The sequence below is a fragment of the Gorilla gorilla genome, chromosome 1 (genome assembly GCF_029281585.2).
Source record: "Gorilla gorilla gorilla isolate KB3781 chromosome 1, NHGRI_mGorGor1-v2.1_pri, whole genome shotgun sequence".
Taxonomy (NCBI): domain Eukaryota; kingdom Metazoa; phylum Chordata; class Mammalia; order Primates; family Hominidae; genus Gorilla; species Gorilla gorilla.
Window position 1 is genome coordinate 42,050,745 of NC_073224.2, and position 13,950 is coordinate 42,064,694.

The window sequence follows — 13,950 nt, forward strand, 5'->3', positions numbered from 1 at the left end:
CAAAATCAAAGGGGAAAAGGAAGGAAAGTGACCATCTAGCTACATTCATGTTTATTTTTAACAGACTAAATAATCCTGTTAGAGGAAATGGATCTGTTTGAACATACCAACACCTATGTTCATGGGTATGTTTGCATATACCAACACCTACTATCTTCTACTTGTCATGTCTAATCTCCCTCAGTATACCATGTCAAGGTTTTATCTGGAATTGTCACTAATTACAGGTTTCTAAATTATCTTTAAAGCTAAATATTTCCCTAGACTGCAATTTCTGTAACAATATGCTCTAAGAGAAAAAGAAACTAGCTTACTCCTACTCCCACACTCAACAGGGACTCAGCTCCTTTGGGAATCATCCTTCTCAAAGTTCTGGGTATAATTAAGGTCAAATCTCTAACCATAGAGCATTGTTGTGTCTAAATTGGTGTTAAATACTATCATCCCATAGGGAAGGAAGGAAGGAAAGAAGGAAGAGAAGAAGGAAGGGAAGAAGGAAGGAAGGAAGGAGAAAGGAAGAAAGAAAGAAAGAAAGAAAGAGAAAGAGAAGAAAGAAAGAAAGAGAAAGAAAGAAAGAGAAAGAGAAGAAAGAAAGAAAGAGAAAGAAAGAAAGAAAGAAAGAAAGAAAGAAAGAAAGAAAGAAAGAAAGGGAAAGTAGGAAGAAGGGAAGGGGAAGGGATTGAAACAAAGGGACCAAAACTTGCTCTTAAGGAATAAATTGGTTATTAAAAATGTGTAAAACAGTGTGAATTCCTTGAACCTCCAACTAATATACTGGCTGCTGAGCCTGCCTCATGTTCCAGACAAAGCTATAACCAGCCTACAAGGACAACTGGGTAAAATTTTTTCTTGAATTGAACGTATATCATTCTATCAAGTAGGAGAAATAAAGGGAAAAAGAACACTTTGGCTTTCTTTTTATGACTTGACTTCTATACCACATTCTTTACAGCTTTTTAACTGTAAACCCCTGTAAAATCATTTACTTGCTTTTTTTTTTCCTCTTGCTCGTCTTAATTTTCTATAATGTTAACTTTCCTCACTTTCTCCTCAATAACTGAAATCCTAAAATGAAGATTGGAAAGAGTGTTATGGCTAGAAATAACAGAAAATGATCTTCTTAAATTTCATTCTGAACACCAATCCCCAAGCTCCTTAATTCATGGGTTCCAGGGACTAAGGAATTTAACCAAAGGAAAACCTTGGTTGAATACAGAGACTCAGTGCAAATCTTTACTGGAAAATTTAAAACTGAACCCTGAACTCATAGAAGAAAACATAAAAATAAATATTTATTATCTTGGATTTGTCAATGGTATCTTAGATATCACACCAAAGCATTAGCAATGAAAGAAAAATAAGATAAACTGGGCTTCATCAAAAGTAAAAAGCATTCGGGCATCAAGGCACATTATAGATAAAGTGAGAAGACAACCTACAGAATAAGAGTAAATATATTTTCTCTTATTATCTTCTCATATATATGTATATGATAAGGATCTAGTATCCAGAGTGTAAAGAACAGTTACAATTCAACCAAAAGTCAAGCAACCCAATTTAAAAATGGGCAAAAGACATGAGTAGACATTTCTCCAAAGAATATATACCAATAAATGGCCAATAAACACATTAAAAGCTACTCCACATCATTAGTCATTAGGGAAATGCAAATTCCACTTCACACCTACAAGGATGAATATAATCAGAAAATAACAGGGATTGTTGAAGATATGGAGAAACTAGAATCTTTGTACATCACTGGTGGGAACATAAAATAGTCCAGACACTGTGAATAGCAGTGTTGTGGTTCCCCAAAAAGGTAAACATAGAATTAATATATGATCCAGCAATTCTACTCCTAGATATATATACCCAAAAGTATTAAAACAATTATTTGTACACCAATGTTCATAGCAGGGTTATTCACAAAAGCTGGAAACATTCCAAATGTCTATCAGTTGACAGATGAATAAACAAATTGTAGTATATACTTACAATGAAATATTATTCAGCCATAAAAAAGAATAGTCATCATACATGCTACAACATGAATAAACCCTCAAAAACATTAAGTGAAAAAGCCAGAAGCAAAAGGCCACATGAAGTATCATTTCATTTATATGAAATATAGGTAAATCCATAGAGACAGAAGCAGATTGATTCTTCAGGAACTGTGAAAAGGGGAGAAATGGGAAGTGACTGCTTAATAAGAATGAAGTTCTTTGGGGAGGGGGTGAAAAAAACGTTTTGAAACTAGATCAACTTCAGAGGATAGGCACCAAGAGTGGACGGAGGGACAGTGCAGAAGCTGGTCTGAAGCAGGTGGAAGCTAGGAAGCCTGCACAGGGCTACTGAACACTGGGACTCATTCCTGGAACACAGTGACTCCAGGGGAACAGGTGAGTTGAACTGGCAAGGAGTAACCTGTTCTCACCACAGCCCTCTAGAAACCCAGCAGGAGGAGAACTTTTGCCTATCACCAACACTTGAGTTGGCAGGGAGAGCTGCTTAGAGAAGTAGGGGAAACAAGCCAGCTGATGTGGGGTCCAGAGGGTTTGTTGCAGGAGCATTTGTAGCAGAGCATGGCCAGACACAGCCATCCCCCAAGGCTCAGCTTGCTCCCATAGGAAACATTAGCCTTAGAGGAACTGTCGGACCTGGACTCTGCAAGGCGGTCTTGCCTATCAGACCGAGTCAGTCCAACCCGAGCACCCCTTGGCCTGCTGGCCTCTTCCAGGTCCACGACCTGGCTGCACCTGCTTGCAGAGCAGCCTTGGGTGCTGTGGGGATCTACATCATAGCTTCTGCACTGGCAGACTGTGCCTGACTGGTGGAGAGCTCCAGTGGGGCAGCCCCCATGGCCACACACCAGCCCACCTGCTCCCTCCCTACACTGCAGCTTCCCCCAGGCCCACAGAAATCCCCCACATTACTTTGTTGGCACATATGTGCATGGGTGGGTTTTGCCTTCCTTGCCCCTCCAGTACTGTCTGTGCATGCATCACCCTGTCCTACCACTGCTGTGATGGGAGTGCAATCCACCTCTCCTCCGCCTACCAACTACCATTGCAGTTAGAGCCTTGGTGGGCACACAGCCAGACAGCCTCACCCCTGCCAGCACCCTACCCTTGCACCAACACAGCCATGGGAATGAAACTAGGCACAGAGAAGAGTGGACCCTTCCCTGCCCAGAGCAACCACCCCTGCCTGTGGCTCACAGAGAACACACACAGACCTGTGCCTGCCGGAGCCCCGCCCCTGTGCCAACACCACCACCAGCACCACCAAACACACAGTTGCCAGCAGGGGCCCCCAGCTCCCAGAGCCACATTGCTTCTGCCACTTTGGTGAATGCCCACACATAGGCAGACACCCTGGCACCCACTAGCACCCTGCCGCAGCTGACCATCATGCACCCCACCACACTGCCACTGCTGGTGCCACTGGTACATGTGAACAAAGACAAATCCCACAGTCACCTCGCTAAAAAATACTTTGGCTGACACCACCCAGCAGAGTGAACTGATCAGTGGTCCAGGAGTACATCCGCCCCTGCAACACAGAGGATTTCTAACCTCAAGAAGCCTGGGCTTCTTGATATCACACAAACTTGTATCAGGCCCCAACTTTGTTATCACAAAGTTGGGGCCTGATACAAGTTCTCCAGAGTTAAAGCACACAGTCCAGGAGTTGGGAGCTGAGCCTTGGCCCCCTAACTCTTCAAGAAATAAAGCCCAATAGCTGAATCCATCTTATACCACAATCAAACAATCAAAGTCGGGGCCTGATACAAGTTCTCCAGAGTTAAAGCACACAGTCCAGGAGTTGGGAGCTGAGCCTTGGCCCCCTAACTCTTCAAGAAATAAAGCCCAATAGCTGAATCCATCTTATACCACAATCAAACACTCAAAGTCATGAAATAGGATGTAAAAATTCCAAAGGACAGCAACTTCAAAGATGAGAAAGAACCAGCACAATAACCCTAACAACTGAAAAAGTCAGAGTGTCTTTTTTCCTCCAAATGACAGCACCACTTCTCCAACAAAGGTTCTGAACCCAGCTGAGATGGCTGAAATGACAGAAACAGAATTCAGAATATGGATAGAAAGAAAGATCACTGAGATGCAGGAGTACATTGAAACCCAAACCAAGGAAGCTAAGAATCACAATAAAATTATTCCAGAGCTGACAGACAAAATAGCCAGTATAGAAAAGAACGTAACCAACCTGATGGAGCTGAAAAACACATCACAAGAATTTCATAATGCAATCACAAGCATTAATAGCAGAATAAAACAAGTGAAGCAAAGAATCTCAGAGCTTGAAGATTGGCCTTTTTAAAATAATGCAGTCAGAAGCACAAAGAGAGAAAAGAGTAGAAAGTAAGAAAAAAAACTTCTGGGAAATATGGGATTATCTAAAGAGACCAAATCTATGACTCATTGGTGTCCCTGAAAGAGATGGGGAGAATGGAAGCAACTTCAAAAACATATTTTAGGATATCATTCATGAAAACTATCATTCATGAAAACTTTCCCAACCCAGCTACAGTGGCCAACATTCATATTCAGGAGATGCAGATAACCCTAGTAATATACTTCACAAGAAATCATCCCCAAGACACATAATCATCAGATTCTCCCAGGTTGAAATGAAAGGAAAAAAAAAAAACATGTTAAAGGTAACTAGAGAGAAAGATCAGGTCACCTACAAAAGGAAGCCCGTGAGATTAACAGTGGACCTCTCAGCAGAAACCCTACAAACCAGAAAAGATTGGGTGCCAATATTCATTCTTAAAGAAAGGAAATTCCAACCAAGAATTTCATATCCAGCCAAACTGTGCTTTATGAGCGAAAGAGAAATAAGACCCTCTACAGACAAGCAAATGCTGAGGCAATCTGTTACCACCAGACCTGCCTTATAAGAGTTCCTGAAAGAAACACTAAATATGGAAAGCCACTACAAAAAAACACACTTAAGTACAAAGACCAGTGACTGTAATGCGACCACACAAACAAGCCTGATTAATAACCAGCTAACAGCATTATGACAGGATAAAATCCACACATATCAAATTAACCATGAATGTAAATGAACAAAATGCTCCAATTAAAAGGCACAGAGTGGCAAGCTGGATAAAGAACCAAGACCCATCGATCTGCTGTCTTTAAGAGACCCATCTCACATGCAATGACACCCATAGGCTCAAAATAAAAGGATGGAGGAAAATCTACCAAACAAATGGAAAACAGAAAAAAGCATGGGTTGCAATCCTAGTACCTGACAAAACAGATTTTAAACCAACAAACATAAAAAAAGATAAAGAATGGCATTACATAATGGTAAAGGGTTCAATTCAAAAAGAAGACCTAAATACCCTAAATAAATATGCAACCAAAACAGGAGCACTCAGATTTATAAAGCAAGTTATTAAGAGACCTTCAAAGAGACTTAGGCTGGCACAACAATAGTGGGAGACTCCAACACTCCACTAAAAGTATGAAACAATTCATCAAGGCAGAAAATTAACAAAGATTTTCAGGACCTGAACTCAGCACTGGATCAAATGAACTTGGTAGACATCTACAGAACTCTCCACCCAAAAACAACAGAATATACATTCATGTCATCACCACATGACACATATTCAAAAATTGATAACATAATCAGACACAAAACTGTCTTCAGCAATGCAAAAGACCTGAAATCATAACAATCACTCTCAGACCATGGCACAATCAAATTAGAAATCCTGACTAAGAAATTTGCTCAAAACCATACGATCACATGGAAATTGAATAACCTGCTCCTAAACGACTTTTGGGTAAACAATAGAATTAAGGCAGAAATCAAGATTTTTTTAAACTAATGAGATCAAAAATACAACATACCAAAATCTCTGGGACACAGCTAAGGCAGTTTTAAGAGGGAAATTTATAGCACTAAATGCCCACATCAAAAAGTTAGAAAGATCTCACTCTAACAACCTCAGATCACAACTAAAAGAAATAGAGAACCAAGAGAAAACCAACCCTGAAACTGGCAGAAGACAGGAAATCAGAACTGAATTGGCTAGGCATGGTGGCTCATGCCTGTAATCCCACTACTTTGGGAGGCCAAAGCAGGTGAATCACTTGAGGCCAGGAGTTCAAGACCAGGCCTGGCCAATATAGCAAAACCTCATCTCTACTGAAAATACAAAAAGTAGCTGGGTGTGGTGGCACACACCTATAGTTCCACCTACTCAGAAGGCTGGGGCACAAGAATTTCCTGATCCCAGGAGGCAGAGGTTGCAGTCAGCTGAGATTGAACCACTGTAATCCAGCCTGAGCGACAGAGTGAGACCCTGTCTCAAAAGAAAGAACTGAACTGAACTGAACTGAAGGAGATTGAGACACACATAAAAAAAATTCAAAAGATCAATGAATCCACTAGTTGATTTTTTTTTAAATTTAATAAAATATGTAGACCACCAACGAAACTGATAGAAAAGAAAGAGAGAAGATGCAAAAAAAAATTAGAAATGACAATGGGGATATTATCACTGACCCCATAGAAATACAAATAACTATTAGAGAATATTGTAAATACCTCTATGATCATAAGCTAGAAAATCTAGAAGAAAGGGATAAATTCTTGGACACTTACACCCTTTCAAGACTGAGCCAGGAAGAAACTGAATCCCTGAACAGACCAGTAATGAGCTCCAAAATTGAATTAGTAATAAATAGTCTACCAAGAGCTGGTACCATTCCCACTGAAACTATTCCAAAAATTGAGGAGGAAGGACTCATTCTATGAGGCCACCATCATCCTGATACCAAAACCTGGCAGAGACACAACAACAAAAAAAGGAAACTTCAGGCCAATATTCTTGATCAATATTGATTCAAAAATCCTCAATAAACTACTGGCAACTGAATCCAGCAACACATCAAAAATCTTATCCACTACAATCAAGTAGAATGTATCCCTGGAATGCAAGGTTGGTTCAACATATGCAAATCAATAAATGTGATTTATCACATAAACAGAACTAAGGACAAAAAACACATGATTATCTCAATTGATGCAGAAAAGGCTTTCTATAAAATTCAACACCCCTTTGTATTAAAAATTCTCAGTAAACTAGGTTTTGAAGGAACATACCTCAAAATAATAAGAATCACCTATGACAAATGCACAGTCAGTATCATACTGAATGGACAAAAGCTGGGAGCATTATAATTGAAAACTGACACAAAACACCCTCTCTCACCATTCCTGTTCAACATAGTATTGGAAGTCCAGAGCAATCAGGCAAGAGAAAGAAATAAAGTGCATCCAAATAGGAAGAGAGGAAGTCAAACTCTCTGTTTTCAAATAACATAATCCTGTATCTAGAAAACCCCATACTTTAGCTAATAAACAACTTCAGCAAAGCCTCAGGATACAAAATCAATGTATTAAAACAAAAATTACTAGAATTCTTATACACCAACAAGAGTCAAGCTGAGTGCCAAATCAGGAATGCAATCCCATTCACAATTGCCACAAAAAGAATAAAATACCTAGGAATAGAGCTAACCAGGGAAGTGGAAGATCTCTACAAGGAAAACCATACAACACTGTCCAAAAAAATCAGAGATGACATAAATAAATGGGAAAACATCATGGAAGACAGTGTGATGATACCTCAAAGACCTAAAAACAATCCCATTACTGGGTATATACACAAGGGAATATAAATCATTCTATCATAAAGACACATTAATGCATTATGTTCACTGCAGCACTGTTCACAATAACAAAGATATGGAATCAACCTAAATGCTCATCAATGGTAGACTGGATAAAGAAAATGTGGTACATATACACCATGGAATACTATGCAGCCATAAAAATAATATCATATCCTTCTCAGGGAAATGGATGGAGCTGCAGGCCATTAACCTTAGAAAACTAACACAGGAACAGGAAACCAAATGCCGTATGTTCTCACTTATAAATAGGAGGTAAATGATGAGAACACATGGTCACATAGAGGGGAACAACAGAAACTGGGGCTTATTGGAGGATGGAGAGTGGGACAAGGGAGAGGATCAGAAAAAATAACTAATAGACACTAGGATTAATACCTGGGTGATAAAATAATCTGTGCGACAAACCCCCATGACACAAGCTTACTTATATAATAAACCTTCACAGGTACCCCTGAACTTAAAATAAAAGTTTTTTACAAAAAAATGCTGATGTATAAATTACAGTGACCTGCTTCCCTCTATCCGCATTTCTTTTTAATAAATCTGTGGCTTTTTGTGATTAATCCACTGAAAATAAAAAATTAAAGAATAGAAACTAGATAAATGTGGCAGTTGCCTGGCAATGTAAATGTACTAAATGTGGCTGAATTGTGTTTTCAAATGGTTAATTTTATGTTAAGTGAATTTTACCTCAATGAAAAACTAAACAATTAAAAACCTTAGGGCTGTATCATTGTCGAAATAAGCCTGTAGTGACCATGTTACTTGGGACTGACATGCAGATATTAAAGAATATCTCTACATTTTGATAGTTTTCATATTGTGATTCTTCTCAATCTGAAGAATAATGTATTAGTCCGTTTTCACACTGCTATAAATAATTGCCCAACATTGGGTAATTTATAAAGAAAAGAGATTTAATTGGCTCACAGTTTCACATGGTTGGGGAGGCCTCAGGAAAATTACAGTCATGGCAGAAAAGGAAGCAGGCATGTCTTACACGGTGGCAGACAAGACAGCGAGAGCAAAGAGGGAAGAGCCCATTATAAAACCAACAGATCTCTTTGATAATTCACTCACTGTCACAAGAACAACATGGGGGAAACTGCCCCCATGATCCAATCAGCTCCCACCAGGTGCCTCCTTCAACACCTGGGGATTACAATTCAAGATAAGATTTGGGTGGTGGCACAAAGTCAAACCATATCAAATAATCAAAAATATTTTTTAAAACTGTGATTTTCCACAGCATTGCAATATAGATTCAGACAAGTAACATAGATTCTGCCAATAATGTGCATGCATTCAAGACTTGGATGTGGAAGGGAGAAAAATGAAGCAGAAGTCATGTGCAAAAAACTCAGTCATCTGGTCACCATGATAATGTAAGCACCTGGTTCTTTTGAGTCAGGTGTGTTGGGTATCTGCCATCTAGTCTCTACCATGATCATTGTCATGAGACAAGCAATGATTATTGTTGAGTTTTCACCAGGATGCTCATACAACATAATTGGGATTATTCCTGGATGATGGTAGAATCCAAGCCTGGTTCCTAGTTGTCCTGGAGATACTGTCAGTTACCTACTTTTTAAAATCCCTTTCTACTTAACTAGCTATAGTGGATTTCATTGTTTGCAACTAGGAACACTGACAAATACAGTAATTTGTTTCTGAAAAAGGATGGTAGTGTGAGTGGCATCTGTTACTATACCTCTAGTCTATTTGCCAAGTTCTGCTTCTCATGTCCATGACTCTGAGCTCTATTAGTTTAGAGATAATGGTAGGCATGGAAAAAATAACTACATAGAACATATCAGTGATTCCATTAAACTTAATACTGACATTGACACTAGACTATATGGGGCTACTCAAACCACTAGAAAAATAGGCTACAAAATGGGACTACAATGTGGACTGGGTTTTTTGGTCTTGGTTAGCAGCAGAAAACAGGGTTTCTGATATACTACTTGGGCCCATGAAAGTAAAAATGGAATTCCTGAGACTTCTGGAACATTTCCTTGTACCATCATGTCCAGTGGTAGAGTCTCATAGAAAACTACAACATCCTCCTAGAAGTAGTACCAACAAGGGCTCAGGTGTCCCACAAATGAAGATGTGGGTCACTCCACAAAGAAAAGAAAGCTGACCAGTTTAGATGTTGTCTAAGGGTAAATTGAACTTGAGCAACAAAGTTATAAATACTATTTATAGTCTTAGGACTAGTCACAGAAAGACACCTGAAGTAGATATCCATAAATTCGTATCAATATATGCCAACTAATTTTAACATACATTCATATGTGATAACTAATTTTCCTTTATTTCTCTCTTCCTTTTCCTGCTATTTTTATAAGATAAAGGCAGTGAACTTTAAAGTTTAGTGTGAAACCACCTTTGTAAAGATTGTGATAGTGAGAGAACTCTAGCATCACTGAATCCATCCTGCTTTTAGCCTTATAGGCTAGCTGTCCTGGCTCATTCTTGGGCATAAGCCAAGCTAACCATGGGAGGAATTTAGTTTATGGTTTAACTTTGAATCAAGGATAATAATAGTCCCTCCATAAAACTGACCCCCTCCTTTTTCAGAGACTGAAACTGCTTCTGTAAGACTAAAGAAAGCCCACAAGATTAAGATTATGGAAGGGGCCTGAATTCTGCTAAGCTATGGGTATAGCTTGACTTTCCATAATCATTTACTGCATCAAAGGTCACAAGATTAGTAACTTCCCCAATTGCTCCTATGGATAATATCACTATTGTAGAATCTGAGATTGGTCATCTGAGATGTTTTCCAGACTTTTGCATTCTGGCAACCAACTGACTCCTCCCAAGCCCATGACTCATGACTCAGCTGGTCCTGTGGCCCCCATCCAGAGCCTCACTCAAAGCACAAGGACCATTTTTCACACACATGATTTTATCCCCAACCAATCAGTAGCACCCATTCCTTAGTCCCCTGCCCACCAAATTATCCATAAAAACCCTGGCCTCTGTGTTCTTAGGGAGGCTGATTTGAGTACTAAGCTCCATCTCCCACTTGGCTACCCCTGTGTTAATTAAACTCTATTTGCTGCCAAAAACAAACAAATAAAAAGAAAAAAACCTGCTTTTCTCAGTGCATTGGCTTTTCTGAGCAATGGGAAAGATGAACCCACTGAGATATCACAAGGGCATAGGTTACAAAATATAAAGACAGGTTTGCAGCAGAATTACAACAGAACTACATCTAGACATCTGGACTTGGAAATGGGTACAGTAGCTGAGACTTTGGGAATCTTCTTTTGAGGAGAATGAGAACTTGCTTTTATTTACACAAAAGGACAGTTTAATTATGCCAAGCAACAGTAGACTGCCGAGGTTAGTGGGAAGGGTTGCTTTGTTCTGGAAGTTCAAGTGGGGAAGAATGATCTGTTAATGTTGGACATTAACGACTTCTAATCCAAATTCTGTATCCGTTAAGGATTGGGTTCGACTGCAAGTAATAGAAAATCTGACCAAACAGTGGCTTAAATTAATTAGACATTTCATTTTTCTTGCAAACAAATATAAGTCCAGAGGTAGGTGTTACCAGAATACAAAGATAAAGAGAGTTTAACATTCATGGAGAGGGACAATCAAAGTATCAGCATAGTGCCGAGTCACTAAATCAAAGATAATCATGCACGTTATGTTAAGCTCACCCATTCAAAATTCAATTTCTAAATATCCTTAATGACTACCATGTGTTAAGTATCCTGGTAGGCAATTAGCATAGTATCATTAAAACAATCATAAAAGCTTACTAAGGCTGCTTTATGTGTTTCATATAAAATAATCTTTATATGAAATTAATTTTATGAGTTAATTTTTATCTTTATCCCCGTTTTTCAAGTAAGGAAACTGAGGCTCACAGAGGTTAAGCAACTTTCCCAAGATCATGTAGCAAGTGAATGGACAAGACATCCATACTCCTTGCTCTAGTGCATCTTAGAATCTGATGTTGTCACTGAAAATTTCTCTCCTGGATTCTTTCAAAAGACAACATCAACTCACTCACATCATGTAGTCAATGAAACATGGTGTTTTCTGAGCTTCTCTAATTCTGTTTTAAATCCAATAAGCTCAGCAAGCAAATTATGTTTAACAACAAAAACCAGGGTTTATTAGACAAAAATAATAATAAAGAGGAAAAACTGTGGAAGAGGGAAATATAGAAAGAGGAAAAAGTATGGAAGAGGGAAGATAGAAAGTAGTGAAAGAAGCTAAAGAAAAGCACTTCCTGAAAAACAAATATTAACCTTCAAAAAGATAAATAAGACTTCCGTTTCCAGCATACAGAGACTAGATATCCTGAAAGCCATTGGCCATAAAACACCTGGAAATGCCAGATAAAAATAGTTGAAACACTTTTAAATGAATTGCTGAGCTTATAAGAAAGTATGACAAATCTCCAGATTCAAAAATAAAATCATGAAATGAAAGCCCAACCCAGCAGCTGGCTATTTCCAGTATATTTGAACTTTCAGTTTTAATAGGTGGCTCTTTGCATATAAATAGTAAATTAGTAAGAAAAACAGGAAGAATGCGCAAATATGGTAATAATACTACAAAGCAAAACAGACCTCTCAATTATGTGCAAATAAATATAAAAACATGGATGAACTGCTATCTAGAAGAGTCAGAAAGCAATAAGATAGTTTCTGTTAAGTCAAAGACAAGACTAGACAGTTAACTGTCACCACTTTATAACTCTGTTCTCAACATACTAATCAATGCAGTTAAACAAAAGAAAAAAATATGAGATATAAACAGTAAAAATGAGGAGGTGACATTTACATTTTTTGAAGATTAGGTGTTTATAAGCCTGGAAAATCCAAAACAACCCACTCAAAATGACCACACTGCAAAAAAAATATGAAAATTCAGAAAGGTAACCGAGTTCAAAAAGTTCAAAATCAATTCAAAACACAGACAAAAACCAGTTATAAGACATGCTAGGCCAGGCGCGGTGGCTCACGCCTCTAATCCCAGCACTTTGGGAGGCCGAGGCAGGTGGATCACGAGGTCAGGAGATCGAGACCATCCTGGCTAACATGGTGAAACCCCGTCTCTACTAAAAATACAAAAAAATTAGCCAGGCATGGTAGCGGGTGCCTGTAGTCCCAGCTACTCGGGAGGCTGAGGCAGGAGAATGGCGTGAACCCGGGAGGCGGAGCTTGCAGTGAGCCGAGATCGCGCCACTGCACTCCAGCTTGGGCGAGAGCGAGACTCTGACTCAAAAAAAAAAAAAAGAAAAAAAGGCATGCTAAAGAAGAAAACACACACTCAGAATAGTGTCAGAAAGATAAAATATCTAGAAATAACTCTAATCTAAATGTAAAAACTCTAAGAAGAAATATTTTAAACACTATTGAGAGAGACACAACATAAGGCCTTAATAACTGGGAAGACATATCCTTTTATTGGATAAGAATAGTCAATGTTGCAAAAATGCCAATTCTCCATAAATAAGTATGTTTGCTGTAACTGAAGTTAAAATAAAATAAGATTTTCTTTATAAATAGGCAAGCTGAGTCCAAAATTCCCATGGAAAAAAAAGAATTGGAAAATTCTTAAAAAATAAAAAGAGCAATTAAAATAGTATAATGGTACTAAAACACTCAAGAGACACCCAATGAAACAAAATAAAAAATCTGAAACTTTACTGAAGTCGTTTATCAAATCTAGGAGTCTTTTGGAGGAATCTTTAGGGTTTTCTTTTTAGGATCATATCATCAACAGAGATAATTTTACTTCTTTTCCAATTTGGATAACTTTTATTTTTTCTCTTGCCTGATTGGTATAGCTAGGACTTCCAGTACTATGCTGAATAGGAGTAGTGAAAGTGAGCATCCTTGTCTTGTTCCAGTTCTTAGGAGGAATGCTTTCAACTTTTTCCCATTCAGTAGGATGTTGTCTGTGGGTTTGTTGTATATGGACTTTTATCATTTTAAGGTACATGTTTAGCATATTGAGAGTTTTCATTATGATGCAATGGTGAATTTTATTATATGCTTTTTCTGCATCTATTGAGATAATCGCATAGTTTTTATTTTTAAGTCTGTTTATGTGTTGAATCACATTTATTGATTTGATTATTGAATACTTTTGCATCCTTGCATATGTTGAATCATCCTTGCATCCCTGGAATAAAACCCTTGATCATGATGTATCATCTTTTTGATGTGCT